The 15348-nt window shown below is 40.3% G+C and overlaps 1 long non-coding RNA gene across 3 annotated transcripts in view; it reads left to right on the top strand.

Moving 5' to 3' along the window:
• Nucleotides 1–15348, top strand: part of LOC109393465 (uncharacterized) — a 125430-nt gene that overhangs the window by 53471 nt on the left and 56611 nt on the right. For all 3 annotated transcript variants that reach the window (XR_002126265.1, XR_002126264.1, XR_002126263.1), the window contains exon 3: nt 2390–2621. This is a non-coding gene — a long non-coding RNA (uncharacterized LOC109393465). The remainder of the gene's footprint in view (nt 1–2389; nt 2622–15348) is intronic.

The raw sequence follows: 15348 nt of genomic DNA, 5'->3' as shown, positions 1-15348 counted from the left end.
GAAGAGCACAATGATGGTGCCAACTTGGGCCAGTGAAGCAACGTCCTCCACAACTAGACTGAAGAACAAAAGGACAGCAACTTGTCTATTCCCTTCCCCCCAATTCCCCAGTGCTGTTCTTATCCCCCCAATTCCCCAATAAAAATCTTAAAAAAAAAAAAGATGGGTTTCAACTGGCCCTCATTACATTGCTGCCTTCTGCATTAAATATTTACAATATCCCACTGTCTTTAAAATGGTTGCCTAGTCACTGATGAAGAATCATTTGCTTGCTCAGTTCAAACAAAAATCTTTATACTCAGAAACAATAGCAGTTGATCCATTTGAAAATAGTCTCAGTGGTTTTTGTGGAATGATGTAAACAAGGCCCTTTTCTCTAGTACAGCGATTTTACTAGAAGGCTGAATGTATAATGAAGCATAAACGATTACATTCTAAACTATTTTGATGGCACCTCCTGTCCAACCCAAGAATTCAGAATCCCTCCCCACTGCACCTGGAGACCCCAACTCCCTTTACATGAAGTAAACAAACAAACATGGGTATTACATGAGCTGGTTTAAAAATAAAGGTGGTTACAGGGAATTGAGGGAGCTAGAAGGAGGGCAGAGAAAGAGATGGAGAATCAATGAGTCTGATGGGAGAGGAGGTCTCTGGTGGCCATTCTGGGCTCAGTGGCAGATGACAGAGAAGACAAGAACACTCCAGCAAGTATATGGTGGAAACTGTTCAAAAAGCTGCCCCATCTGAGTAGCGTACTTGAGACTTTGTCCCTCAACTGTGTGTACCATGGCATGAAAAAACGGTGACATGGTGGGTATGTCATTCCATGGGGCCATCATACCTGTTTTTTCTGTACTCGGAGCCCCCCATCTTGACAGTTCTAATTTGTTATGATAGGTCATTTCTTTGTGTATTATTTCTCTCTCTCTCATGTTCATTTGCCCTTTTGAAAACTCTAAGTGAACATAAGACTTTATAAATGGCATCATGTGGAATGAAGAACCTGTGAGGAATGAAGATTTTTTTCCAGTTTTTCCATTGATGTGATGTGAGATTTAAATGAAATAGTGCATGTAAAGCACTTACACTCTGCCTGGCACATGGTAAGCACTACAGAAAAAGTAGCTGTTGCTGTAACTACTACTGTTACTACTTCTTGAGGATTAGGTAATAAACAGCCCATGCAAAATCTCATAAGTGGTACCCAGTGCATTCTGATTTTTCTCCAGACCACAGTTCTGAGGGCCTGAAGAGGAGTGAGGGGGTGTCAAGGTCAGACCCTTTGATCTGAGCCCAGAGGGGACACGGTGCACATGACAGCGATGTTCCGTGTCTCTGCCTGTGCGAAAATTCTCTAGCTCTTTCCCAGCCGTAACAACTTCAAATGTTAATGGAGAGATGCGCGATAAAGTCAAAAAAATCTCTGGTGGCTTTAAATAGTTCCCTTTCATTTTTGGATCTCAGATTTTTCTATTTTAGAGAACTAGAATCTTAAATAATTCAAAACTCATGTAATAATTGGCTTAATCATTTAAATATTATATAATAATGCTTCCCCTAAATCTTTATCCCTTCTTCCAAATCATTGTTAGACAATTTAGAAGCTGAATGATCAAAAACATACCTTCACATATCAAAATTTTATAGCATAACATCAAGTGGCACTGACATTCTTAGCTTTAAAGGGTGATTCATCTCTTCCTTGAACCTATCGATTTAAAGGTATAATACTTTTTATAATTGTCATATCAAAATGCCAAATGAGGGAGGAAAACGCTGTTTAACTTAGTAATGTGACAAAAATGTCACCTTGTGTTTTTCTTTATTTTTCTTAACTATTTTTTCATTTTTTTAAAAAATTGAGATGTAATTGGCATATAACATTATATTAGTTTCAGATGTGCAACATAATGATTTGCTATTTATGTATATTGTGACATGATCACCACAGTAAGTCTAGTTAACATCCATCACCTTACATAGTTACAAAAAAATTTTCTTGTGATGAGAACTTTTAAAATATACTCTTTTAGCAAATATATAGTACAGTATTATTAACTGTAGCCACCTGATGTGCATTATCTTCCCAGGATTTATTTATTTTATAGCTGGAAGTTCTTACTTTCATGTTATTTATAGTCTTCCTCCCATTAGAAATATGACAACACACCTATCATTCCCTTCCATGCAGAATTCTATTGCAATAACAGTACCACCTGATAGGATCCCATCATCTATTTAATTACACCTTCTTCCTCTATGGATCCTGAACCAATTTAGAGGTTTGGAATTGAATCACAGTATCCACTTTATTATTAGCTGGTTTGTAAAATATGACTCACACCTGAGGTCAAACTCACCTTTCAATGATCTCTTTCCACCTCAGCTCAAATCTCGACCTTGTCACCACATAGGGGGAGAGTTCCACCTGCAGAGGTGACTCCTCCAGTCACATGGATGAAGGATCTGTGTGTACCTCAACTCTACCAAGTCAGATGAATAAGAGGCCCAACCCAGATGTACTTACCATGTAGAAGAAGGGCTAGAGGGAAGAAAATAGCCTGCCTCCGTGCTTGTCAGCCAGACAGAAAGCCACTTCTTATCATCTCATTCAGCAGGTAAGTTATTTCTCCTGCTCTGCAGAGAGGGTAAGGGCAAAAGCTGGCTGCTGGTGGTGAAAGTGCCTCCAGTGTTGGGGAAGTTGGGTGGGGCAGGGTCCCACTGAGTTAGCAGAAGCTCACCAGGCCAATCAGATTCAGATTTGGCATGGTGGGGGCGGGCTCAGCCCAGGAAAGATGGTTCCTGCCTGCCAGCTGCAAGGGAGCAGGACTCCACACAGGGAAAATGAAACTGTCCTCCAGCCCTCCCTTTGACACCCCCTGAGTTACTGTCGCTCCACTGGAGCCCAAAGTGAGTGCCTGCGAGTGAGAGAGGCTGTGCAAGGGCCCTTTAAGAGGACGCCTGGGTTTCCTGCAGCCTTCCGTCTCACCCGGATGGCCGGAATCCCCACTGTTTTTCGAAGCCAGATATTGTGGGGGCTCCTCTTTCTGTCACCACTACTCTGGGCTGGGGAGGCAGATGTAGGGCTGGGGTCTCTCACTCCTCTGGGGGGAACCTCCTTGGCCAAGATATTCCTTCCAGTTCTTAACCTCCACACAGAGGTTTGGGGCCCATTTCACATCTTCACCCCTTATACCAGTTTCGACGTGGCTTCTTCTTTATATCCTTAGTTATAAAACTTCTGTTGAGCCAGACTTCAGATGGTTCTCCAGGTTGATTGTTCTATAATTTAGTTGTAATTTGAATGTGTTCATGAAAGGAAGCAGGCACAGTGTTTATCTACCCTGCCATCTTGGATCTCCTCAGTAGTTATTTATCTTATAACTGGAAATTTGTACTTTTTGACCACCAGTTCCCCCGTCCTTCACCCTCCGCCTCTGGTAACCACAAGTCTGATCTCTTATTCTATGAGTTTGGTTTTTTGGTTTTGGTTTTGGTTTTTGTAGGCGCCACTTATAGTTGAGATCATACAGCATTTGTCTTTCTCTGTCTGACTTGTTTGACTTAGCATAATGCCTTCAAGGTTCATCCATGCTGTCGCAAATGGTAGGATTTTGTCATTTTATATGGCTAAATAATATTCCATTGTATATATACACGTACTACAACTTCTTTATCTATTCATCCATGGATGGACAGTTAGGTTGTTCTCATGTCTTGGCTATATTGTAAAGAATGCTGCTATGAACATGGGGGTGCAGGTATCTTTTTAAGTTAGTGTTTTCCTTCCTTTGGATATATTTCCAGAAGTGGAATTGCTGGATCATATGACAGTTCTATTTTTAATTGTTTGAGGAACCTCCATACTGTTTTCCATAGTGACTACACCAGTATATAATTCCACCAGCAGTGCACTGGGGTTCCTTTCACTACATCCATGGCAGCAGTTGTTATCGCTTGTCTTTTGATGATGGCTAGTCTAATAGGTACAAAGTGATATCTCATTATGGTTTTAATTTGCATTTCTCTACTGACTAGTGATGTTGAGCATCTTTTCATGTACCTGTTGTCCTTTCATATATCTTCTTTTGAAAGATGTCTGTTCAAGTCTTAGCCCACTTTTTAATTGGGTTATTTGGTTTTTTGTTACTGAGTTATATGAGTTCTTTATAGATTTAGGCTATTAACCCCTTATCAGATATATGGTTTGCAAATATTATTTTCCATTCTATAGGTTGTCTTTTCACATTGTTGGTGGTTTCTTTTGCTGTGCAGAAGCATTTTAGTTTGATATAGTCCCACTTGTTTATTTTTGATTTTCTTGTTTGCAGCACCATTGTTTCACTACTAACATACACTTGCAGTATAGAGTAGATTTCTGGTACTTCTCTACTGACTCAATATTTCACTAGAAAATGTATTTTTTAAGAACTGTTTATTATTTTCTATATTTATAGTTGTAAAATGTAAAAAAAAAAGTAAACTTGAAACTTGAAATACAGGACAAGAAAAAAAGAAACCACTTAAAACACAAAACTGGTAGGAAATACCCCTCCAGTTCTGTCTTTTCCCTTAGTTTTAACCATATGGTATATAAAATTCTGTCTCTTACTTTTTCTCCACAAAGTCATTTGGTATGCTATTATATACATTTTGTAAACATCTTAGTCTAAAAAATAGACTACCATATTACTAATTATTTTTAGTAATTGGAAATTTGAGCTTATCTCAGAAATGGCTTGAGCTATCCAACAATAAGTTAGAGGAGATGGGGCCCAGAGTGGACATAGCAGCTCAATTTTTCCATCATGAAGCCAAGCTCCTTCTGTGTTCCTGCTCTATCAGCCCTAGCTTGTGTCTTTTGTCTTCATATTTATATGTTCATTATTTGCTTAGAAGGGCTTTTAATGTGAAATTATTGGGTCAAAGGGTATGAATATTTTATAAGGCTCTTGTTATATTCTTCCCCAAAAGATTACATCTTTTTATTAATTTACAACACCATTGGATTCACATTTAAGATTATGTTCACTTAAACTTTTCCAACATAGCACACTATAATTTGTCTACTGGATATAAATGGTGTGGTCTTAAATTGGCTTCACACAGTGCAAGTACATTACATTATTTTATTTTTATAAACTATATTTAAAATGGTTCCAAGCTCCCACTCACTATACTGGTGATGATCCCAATAGCAGTCATTCTGGGGGACTTCATCCCTTCCCATAATTTATAAGAGTCTTAGAGAATTAATTTACTAGTAGGTGGAGATGCCAGGATTTTAACTTAGGCAAACAGGCTCAGCACCAAAGCTTTTAAACATTATACTATGTCACAGTTCCAAAGACAAAACCTAAATGACATATAACATATGAAGTAGAGTTATTGAAATAGACAATGCATAATTAATATCTTCATTAAGATAAAAGAACAAATTAGCAATATGATACAGAAAAAGCAGTTGCAAAAAAGAAGTAAGCATAAATAATGTACTCAAAATAAAAAACACAACAATTAGGATAAAGAGAAAATGGAAATAGCAAAGCAGCAAATACATAATTTAGAACAAATGTTGACAAACTATGGTCCATGGGCTAAATTCAGCCCACCACATGACATTTTATTGGAAAAAAAAAAAGACAAACACATGAAAAGATGTTCAATACCATTAATCACTATGGAAATGCAAATTATAGTAATGATGAGATAATATATTACCTCATCTACATACATCTGTTATCTCCGTATCTATTAGAACAAGTAAAATTTAAAATAGTAATGATCCCAAATGCTGGCCAGTATGTAGAGAAATGGGTCTGTCCTACATTGCCAGTGAGAGTATAAAACGATAGTCACTTTGGAAATAGTTTGGCAGTTTCTGAAAAGCTAAATATATATTTACCCTATAACACAGCAACCATACTCATGAACATTTACTCAAGAGAAATGAAAACTTACGATCACAAAAAAAGCTGTGCACTAATGTACGCAGTAGCTTTATTTGTAAAAGCTAAAAATTGGAACCAACGCAAATGTTCTTAAGTGGGCAAATGGTTAAACAAACTGGTGCTGCCGTGCCAGTATTCAAGAATAAAATAGTATTTGATAATAAAAAGAAACAAACTATTGATGCATATGCAACAACTTGAATAGATCTCAAGGGCATGTGCTGAGTGATAAAAGCCAATCTCTGAAGGTCACAAGCTACTATCTGATTCCATTATATACATTCTTGAAATGACAAAATTATAGAGCTGAAGAACAACAAATTAGTGGTTGCCAGAGGGTAGGAGTGGAGGGTGGATTTGGCCGTAAAGGCTTAGCATAGGGATCTTTGTGGTGGTAGAACATTCTGTATTTTGATTGTGGTGGTAGTTATGTAATCTACACACATGATATAATTGCACAGAAATATACACACATGTGCACATACGCAATGAGCACATACATACAAGATGTGAAATCTGAACAAGCTCCGTGGATTGAACTGATGTCAGTTTCCTGGTTTTGTTAATGTATGATGATACCTTTGTTGGAAATCAGCGAAGAGCACATGATACCTCTCTGTTCTATTTTTGAAACTTTCTGTGCGTCTATGGTTATTTCAAAATACAAAAGTTAAAAAAAATTCTTAAGACAATAAGCGACGTTAACCATAAAAAGAGATTGATAAACTGGCTTTTGTTAGCATCAATATGAGAGTGAAAAAGCAAGGGTCAGTTTGGGAGATCATTGGGAGAAGAGCATATAACCCACAATGTTATTATATCTAAAATACATAAAGACCGTCCATAAATCAATAAGAAAAAGACAAACTACTCAATAAAACATAGGCAAAATATTATAAGTGAGCTTCCACTTCACAAACTAGGAAATGCAAACAGCATCAAGCATGTGAAAAGAAGCATAACATGGGCAGTATTCAGAGAAATGTGAAGTAAAACCACAGTAAGATACCACTCTATGCTTAGGAATGGCTAAAATTAAAGGCTGATTATACAATCAAGAGTTGTTAGGAATACGAAGCTACTGGAGCCCTCCTTTCTTGCTGCAGTTGTAATTAATACAATCATGTGAGATAACTGGCTGTCCATATCTAGTAAAGGTAAATGGCTGTTTGCTTACCCAGTGACTCGGCCATTCCACAAAGAGAAATGAATGCCTATGCCTACCAAAAACACATATAACAAAGTTGTGGTGTGTTCATACAATGAAATATTATAGAGTAATGAGGACAACTAAATCACTGCTACACGAAACAACATGGGTAAACCTCAGAGAAATGATATTGAGAGAAAGAAGCCAGACATAAAAGAGCATGTACTGAACTATTCCAATTTTATGAAGTTCAAATGGTTATAAAAGTTGGAATAGCAGTTACCTCCGAAGCCTTGGGTAACGGTAGGAGCTGACCATATAGAGGCATGAAAGGGTCTTCAGTGATCCTGGAGAGGTTCTATATCATGATCTGGGCAGTGGCCACGCAGACATATACATATGCAAAAATTCATCCAGCTGCCCTGTTGAGATGTATGTTAAACTTCAATAAAAATTTTTCTAGGTAGGTATTATGCAACAATCTTTGAGAAATAAAATCTAGCTCTAATCTTTGGAAATACAAATAAAACCATTTTAATTTAATTTTGAATGTGAAATTAAAGTGTTTTTAAATTCCTCTTCACATTCGTTAATTAAAGGATGAATCTTTTCATAAACACAAAGCAAAAACTGATTCCTTCAAACAAAACAGCCACAATTATTTTTATCGCCTTTCCTCAAATTTTATATTTAGGGCTTTTTTTCAGTCTGTAAGAACTGAATTCAATTTCATCCTTGAAAATCTTTCCCCAGCCAGATGCAGGATCCACCTGTACACCGCTGATAACTTCAAGGTGCTAAATTCAGAGACATTCAAACTGTGTTTCTCAAGAGGTCACCCTTCTTTCTATAGAGGGGACAACTAAAATGACCTCCTATTCTGCAGTTACCAGCCCTCAGATCAAAGTTGAGAACTTAAGGGGTTTGGATAAGAGATGTTTTATGGGGTCAGGGAAAGTGTGGCTTTCACAAGAATTGTGCCAAGTTTTGTTTGTGCTCAATAAAACATTCATTTTTGAGATTTGCTGGAATCGGTGATATTTGACATCATTTTGACCTTTTTATTGTGTAACTATCTGGGATGATTCCAAAAACATCTCAGTATCATTTAAAATAGTATCTGTTTTTTAAAGTTTCTGCCTGTTTTTGTTGAATCAGAAAAAAAAAGTCTAAGACTTTTTCTCCCATATTAGTCATGCCTTAAATAGCTCTGTACCCAAAGGCTAGCATTCACTGCACAGCAAAAAGGGACTGAACTTTGCCACAGAGGACACCCCATCCCTCAACCCCGGTAATATTTGCTGGTTCCAGGAGTAGCAACTGATTGTTTGTTTTTACATTGAAGCTGAGAAATTGAATCAGTTTCTTTCCAGGGGTGGAATGCATGAGAAACACTGCTCAGAAATTGTTGGTGGCCATATTTCCCACCAAAGCTGACACAAAGATGAGCACATGCCTGGCCTCCTGGCACAGTTTTTCCTCTCAGACCCAGAGGGCTTCTTGACTGTTCACCATGTGCTGTGACTTCCTTGATCTGAGAACCTATGGGGTGGTAACTTGTCAATAGGCGAGCAAGACACAGCAATGCCAAGGTTGCTCCATTTCCTTGAGATTAATTTGATGTTACTACAGAGGAAGAGAATGAATGAATGTGAGGTTCTTGAACCTCTACTTAAAATTGCTGCTTGCTTGCTACTTTGAAATACCTCTTTAGAGAGTAGACAAAGCCACAGGTGAAAAGGGAGAAGCTGGAATTTAATATCACTGCCACCAGGTATCTTGGATGTAAAAGAAGAATGCAGTTTACCTTGGAGGAGAGGTGCTGACTAAGTGTCCGTGGTGCTTCATGGTGGATGACATTTATATTTGTCTTCTCCTAAGACTGGGGCTCAGAGTGATCCCTAGCTATGTTTGCCCTTTGAAAAAATTAAAGAATGGATGCATCACCAGCATATAATAGAGAAAAAAATGGAGGGTAACCTCACATTTTTACCCAATGGTATCCTGAGGAGAAAAGGTATTGAGTTTTGCCCAAAACCTCTTCTGATTGACATCTCTAAAGTTCTAAGACTTCCCCTCATGACGTTCTTAATGGAACCTATTAGTTCATTAGGTACCTTGCTAAGAGAAAAGATTCTCCTCTGATCTTCAGCCAAAAATTCCTATAAAATATTCTGATGCTCTCTGCAGGAAGTCTGTGAGTGAATTCAGAATTCTTATAGCTAGGCAATATGAAAGAGAGAGGAAGCAAGTTGAGGACCTGTGAGGCACGCATGAATGCGTGGTCATCGCTGAATTCTCAACATCTGGTGCAGTGCCTGCTGTGCAGTAGGTGCCTAATAAGTCTTTGTTGAATGGATGAGTGAATGGGTTTCATGCTGAAACAGAAACCAGTATTCTAGTTATTAGTTTTTCCCTTTTACTTCCTTCCTTTGTTTGCAGTTAGTAATCTGCACAAAATTTTAAAATGTGCAATGGTTTGAAAAGTTTTTCTAAAAATAGTAAGAAAAAATCCACTTTGCCCATTAAATGAAAAAGTTCTAAGTGTCATCCTTAGGACCTTACATTAAAATTCGTGCATCCCCTAATGGCCATCCATGGAATCACACTTCAGGATTAGAAATCAAGTTAGAAATAGGACGATCTTTTCAAGAAAAATTGCTGTCTGAACACTGGTCCCAGGCACGCACAGTCAAAGGATGCTCTGTGGCAGGAATTGTGTGTTTTTGGTTGACCACCAGAAGTGACAGATTATCTCTATTTCTAAACAAGCTCTCTGTAAACTTAAAGGGTGAGGTCAACTAATGTTCACAACACATAATAAAAGAAGCATTCATTCACAGCTCAGCTTTGAAAATAGGGAAGTCTAGAATGCAGAGGACCACACTCTAATGGCTTTTGGAAGAACCAATGTATAGCTTGGTTTTTGGGAAGGGGAGATGGGGCACTGTCAGCCCCAGCAGTCTTCCCCGAGCACCAGAGAAAAATGCTGGGTCATACTGGGCAGGAGTGGGGTGGGAATTGTTGGCCTCTCACTGTCCCAGACTTTGTCCCTTCCATTCCCTGGGTTTTTGTTTGAAAGTTAAAAAATAAAATCATGTCTTTTCTGTAATACACCTCAGACTCTTTGGATAATTATTATTGACATGAACAAGGTTCCTGTGGAGGAAGGCTAACTGATAGACAAAATTCTGAAAAGACTGAATAGAAATACAGCAGGCTGAACCCTAGCATATATGTCTATTCCCTTACAAACCCCACTGAAATGAGAGTTGAAGAAAAAAAAGGCCATCAAGTCATAAGAACAAAGAGAACAGGAGTTTAGTCAAACAAAACCAGAGATTACGTATGTTTCCATGAATTTTGAAAGGCTGAAAGTGAAATAGTTAACTGGTAACTGACTTGGTTAACCAGTGAAGTTTAAACCTGGTGCTGCAGATGAGGAAGGCAACAGGTAGCAACTGTTGGCACAGAACCCGAGGAGGACGCAGGAATTAGAGACTCCATGTACCTATGAGGGGTGGGTACATGGGGGGCTGTGGGGTGAAGCTGAAGGGGATTCCCTAATAGTTTGAATGAGGAGCTGTAGATCCCACCCACTGCATCAGCCCGACATCTGGCAGGAGAAGGCAGGTTTATTTTCTGGAGAGCTTGCACAGCTGAGGATGGGGTAAGATGTGGTACCGAAGACGTAAGCCTGCGTTCTGGGTGATGGCACCTCATGGACCTCGATCCCTGTCTGGCATGGGAACTCTGGAGTCAGACATATGCCCCTCAGGAAGGAGACTGCAAGACTCCTCTGGAGACACTGACCTTTAAATTTATGTAAGTGCATTGCTTGAGTTCAAATAAAATTAAACTAAAAAAAAAAGATGGGGGGGGAGGAGTTGATACGCGCCTCACCAGGAAGTTCAGCTCAAGTGACGATGTATAGCAACGCTCCTAGATAGTCTACATTGCCGTGGCTGAGAGGCTCGTGAGAGGAGCATGAAGGACAGTTGGCTTAGCCTGGGGACTCCCAGTGAGTCCTCAGTGAGGAAAGTCGTCTTAATATGCTTGTATGATTAGTTGAACTCATGCTGGGTGAGTAAGAGTTTAAGAGCCCTAATTTGGGGATAAAGGGGAACAACTCTGGTCATGGGAAACCCAAGAAGAAGGGATTGGATATTGACAAGGAAAAGTCTTCAAACACATATCCACCCTCAGAACTGTCCCTGGCCTGCTTGATTGACTTTTTAAATGACATGCAAAAAATTGGCTCCTTGTGTCTCTCCCAGAGATGTATATTCTACTCTCCTAGCAGCATTTAATGAGTCAGGGTATGGCGGACGCCATTGATGCCACACCTGGCATACCCATCCTCAACCACTGTGAGCCCTGCAGCTAATACAGCAGTTCTCAACCTGTGGGTCNTCCGGAGTCCAACCCCTGTTTTCTTGTCCAGTCTTGTAACACAGCATCACTGCAATGACTGCTTCCATGAAATACTTTTGATTTTAAAAAGTCAGTAGATATTTAGAGCTTTCATAGAAAATAAAACGCACACACATCAGAAGTGGTAGGTGTGGAGCTCAAACTTGGAAATGCAAAAGCTTTGGAGACATAAGAGAATGTCCCAAAAGTAAGTTGTGTGGACAATTTTGTGCCGTGAATTTCAAAGACAGCTTGGCCTTATTCTCAGAACAGCTTTCATAAGGCCTTTGGGCTATTATAATATGGAGACTTAAATAAGCCCAAACAGCCAATTCCTAATTAGATTATTTTTAACATATACAGTCATTAATTTCTTCAGTAGCAGCTGCTTCCTGTGGTAACCATCTCAATAGCTTTGCATTCCACTGACTCCAGTAACCATGTCGCTTTTCACTGACTGCCACTGCTTCCAAAAATACTTTAGGGTGATGGAGTACCTGTCATCTATTGGCCTGCAAACTTTGAGAGTAATTCATCCTTAACATCTGTGAGAATAAGAAGTCTTTCCTCTTGATTAATGAGTTAATAAAAGGGTGGCATTAAGACTTGCTTATTGCTAAACATAAGCATTTGGCAGATTTGGGGAAAAGTCAACAGCAAACACATTTGGGGTTTAATATTTGCTCCATATCTTTTTTTTTTTTTATTCTCTTGACATGCGCCACACTCCTTCTCCCAATCTATTCTATTACCCCACAACTCTCTGTAATGTGTTTGGCGAATCTGAGACGCTTTGGGTCTGCTTAATGATGCATTTGTGATTGTACCAGAGACCATATGCGAGACAGGGCGGGGAGGTGCACAGAGCCCCAACCAAGTATTAAGAGATTCGGAATTCTAGTCTTGGGGTTGGCAGAGGTTCTATTGCTATTTTTCCAAACTGCTATCTCAGGTACTGCTGAGATGAGGGGACGGAGGTGCAGGCAAAAACCCAGTTGGCCTCCTTCTACACACACACACACACACACACACACACACACACACATCTTAGGCAGAAAAACTACATTCTATTCTTTTTTAAAAAATAGAATTCCACGTGGATTTTTTTGGAAATATTCAATTTACAAAGAAATTTTTTAAAGTCATGTATCTTGATAATGGAGAGGACCTTGACTAAGGTCTCAGGGGTGTTGTGAGCAAGCTCCGCTTACAGACTAGAATGTTTGCCTGGGATGGAGCAGCCTCCTGGCTCGTAAGGTTTCCCAAGGTGCACGTCCTGGAGAGAACGGAAACGCACACACACGCGTGTGCGCACACACACATACACACACACACACACACACACGCACACACACACACACACTTTATTTAGGAATTTCCTGATCTCCATGGGACGGAGAGCGAAAGAGAAGAGTGTCTTCTGGGGGAAGTGTCAGCATCACTGTACCCCTCTCCACATTCATACTCTCCTCACACCTAAGTGTAACGATAACCCTTGGAGGTAAGGTAAGACATAGCTCCTCAAAGAAGTCCTAGATTGCCAATTAAGTAACCACTAGCCCCATCCACCTCTGCCTCTCCCTCTTCACTTTTGGGGATGATCCTGTGGGGTCTTTTCATTCCCCTCCAGACCCCACTCTCCATCCCTTCCATTTTGCTCTCTTCCCCAGTACGCTGACTTCTGTGAATTACCTTAATAGATTCTTTTGTCTTCTGGCTTCCAGCTGCATGTAACCAATGGGAAACTCCTGGAGACTGGAAGGAGGGAGGACAGATAAAGCAGTGAGATGGGCAGGAGTCAATCAGGCAGGGTCTTGTGGACCCTCAGAAAGATTTGGCTTTTAGTCTAGCATCATGATAGACAGTGCTAGGTAGGATTTCAAGCCAGGGAGTTAATGATCTCATTTGCACCTGACCAACATCACCCTAGCGATACGCTTGGCTAGGGGTGGGGTGCCAATAGTAATGGTGGCTGGCGGATTGGCAAGCCTCTAAGCGTTCCCCGACTTCCCACTTTCTTCCTCCCTGATCCAGTGGTTGAGCCTCTTACAGGAGAGTGCAAGTTCCTGGGCTACTTTGAGGGTCATGGTCACCTGAGGAAGTTGGGAAAGATACTGGCAAGGGTCAGTCAAACCCAGATTACAACACCCACTCCTTTCCTTTCCATCCTGAGATGCTCCTGCCCCATTTCTTTTTTTTTTTTTNCATTTGAGCTTTTTCTGAAGACAGAGCTGGAGTTAACCAAACCAAGGGAGGGCTGAGAGCCTCGGACTGCCCTGGGCTGGCCTCAAGGACTGGCGTGAGCCTGGGGTAAGTGAGGAGCAGAGATAGCCAGCCAGCTGAGGAGTGTTCCCTGAGCAGGTAGGTGTTCCAGGTGAGGCTGGAAGTGTCAGATCTCCCTCTAGTTACCTCCAGCTGTGTGACTTTGGATAAGTCCTTTAACTCTCTGATCCTGTTAAATGTTAATCACTCCTACCGAACAGGATTGCTATGAGGATTAAAAGACATGCAGAAATAAAATACCCAGAACAGTGCTTTGCCTCTAGTCGCCACTCCAAATATTTGGGGAGAAAATATAAGCCAATATGAGATCATGGTTCCCATCCTTGCCTCTGGCTCTCCCAGCTCACCTTTGTCTCAGTCCTGGGCCCCTTGCCTGGGAAGCCCTTGAGCCCCTCACTGCTTCCCCTGCTTAAGTCACAACTTTTCTTCTCCAGTATATGTAGCTTTTAAAGGTCTTCATTCCTAAGGGAGGCACACTTCCATGAGACCTTTAGATCAACAGAGCCCAATGTTCTGGAGTGGGAAAGAAAAACTCTGCTAGTGGGTTTTAGCTGTAATAACAAGAGGGATCACTACCACTTTTCCCCCCAAGCACTGTATGTCAGTTGCAGATTGAGAATAATGCCGCGTTCTGAAAGATAGCACCCCAAACTTGCAGGGGTTTATTTCCCAGTTGGCAACACAACCATTTTAAGGGGCCAGCTCCTTCTCAGTGACGGAGTAGATGAAGAGGCCAGAGAATTCCAGAGGCGAGAGCCAAGTGTCACACTTTGCATGCCGTGAAATGGGTTACTCAGTCAGAAGCTATGTTGTGAGGGATACCTGATGAGTGATAAGGCATTCAATAAATCCAAGGGTAGTGCTGCTGGTGCTGGAGGAGAAAGCAAATCCATTCTCTAAACAGGAACCTATTCCAGTGAGGACACATCGCTGCCACTTTCATGATGAAATGAATCCAGTGTTATCAACCTAGCATTCCCCAGTCTTTCATTGAAATTTGCATTAATGATCATTCTGGAAGAAATAAATTCATCTGTGTGTGTGTGTGTACACGTGTACATGTGTGTACACATACATGCTTATTTGCATGGCTTGTTATTTTTTTGAGGGAGAAAGTTTTAAGAAAAAGAAAATCAAAAACTAAGAAAATTCAAAATAAAAAAGGAAGTCCTAATTAGCCAAAAGTTTTCAAAAAGAGGCCTTGCTCAAATATAGAATTATCCCCTGCTCCCCACACCCAGCCTCCGTGCCAAATGTAGTCAGTAGCCTGGCACTTGCAGAAATAGCAACCTGGTAGTCTCACAGATTTGTAAGCCTTCAGCCAGATGTTTAACACCCTGTTGAAAGTACTGCTCGTTTTAGTGATGTCTTAGCTATGCTCACCTCAGGTGGCTGCCTGGGACAAGGGCACCAATCTATTTCAAGTAATTTCATGTCCATGGAAAAGTTTGCCCACCATGAGAGGGACTTGGGAATTAAGTTTTCAAGGAGATAGTAGAGTTGTAACTTTGTTTTTGCTATATAAGGTTTTTATATGATTTATTCAAC

The sequence above is a fragment of the Hipposideros armiger genome, unplaced genomic scaffold (assembly GCF_001890085.2).
Source record: "Hipposideros armiger isolate ML-2016 unplaced genomic scaffold, ASM189008v1 scaffold_380, whole genome shotgun sequence".
Lineage (NCBI taxonomy): Eukaryota > Metazoa > Chordata > Mammalia > Chiroptera > Hipposideridae > Hipposideros > Hipposideros armiger.
This window is presented reverse-complemented; position numbering and strand designations above follow the sequence as displayed.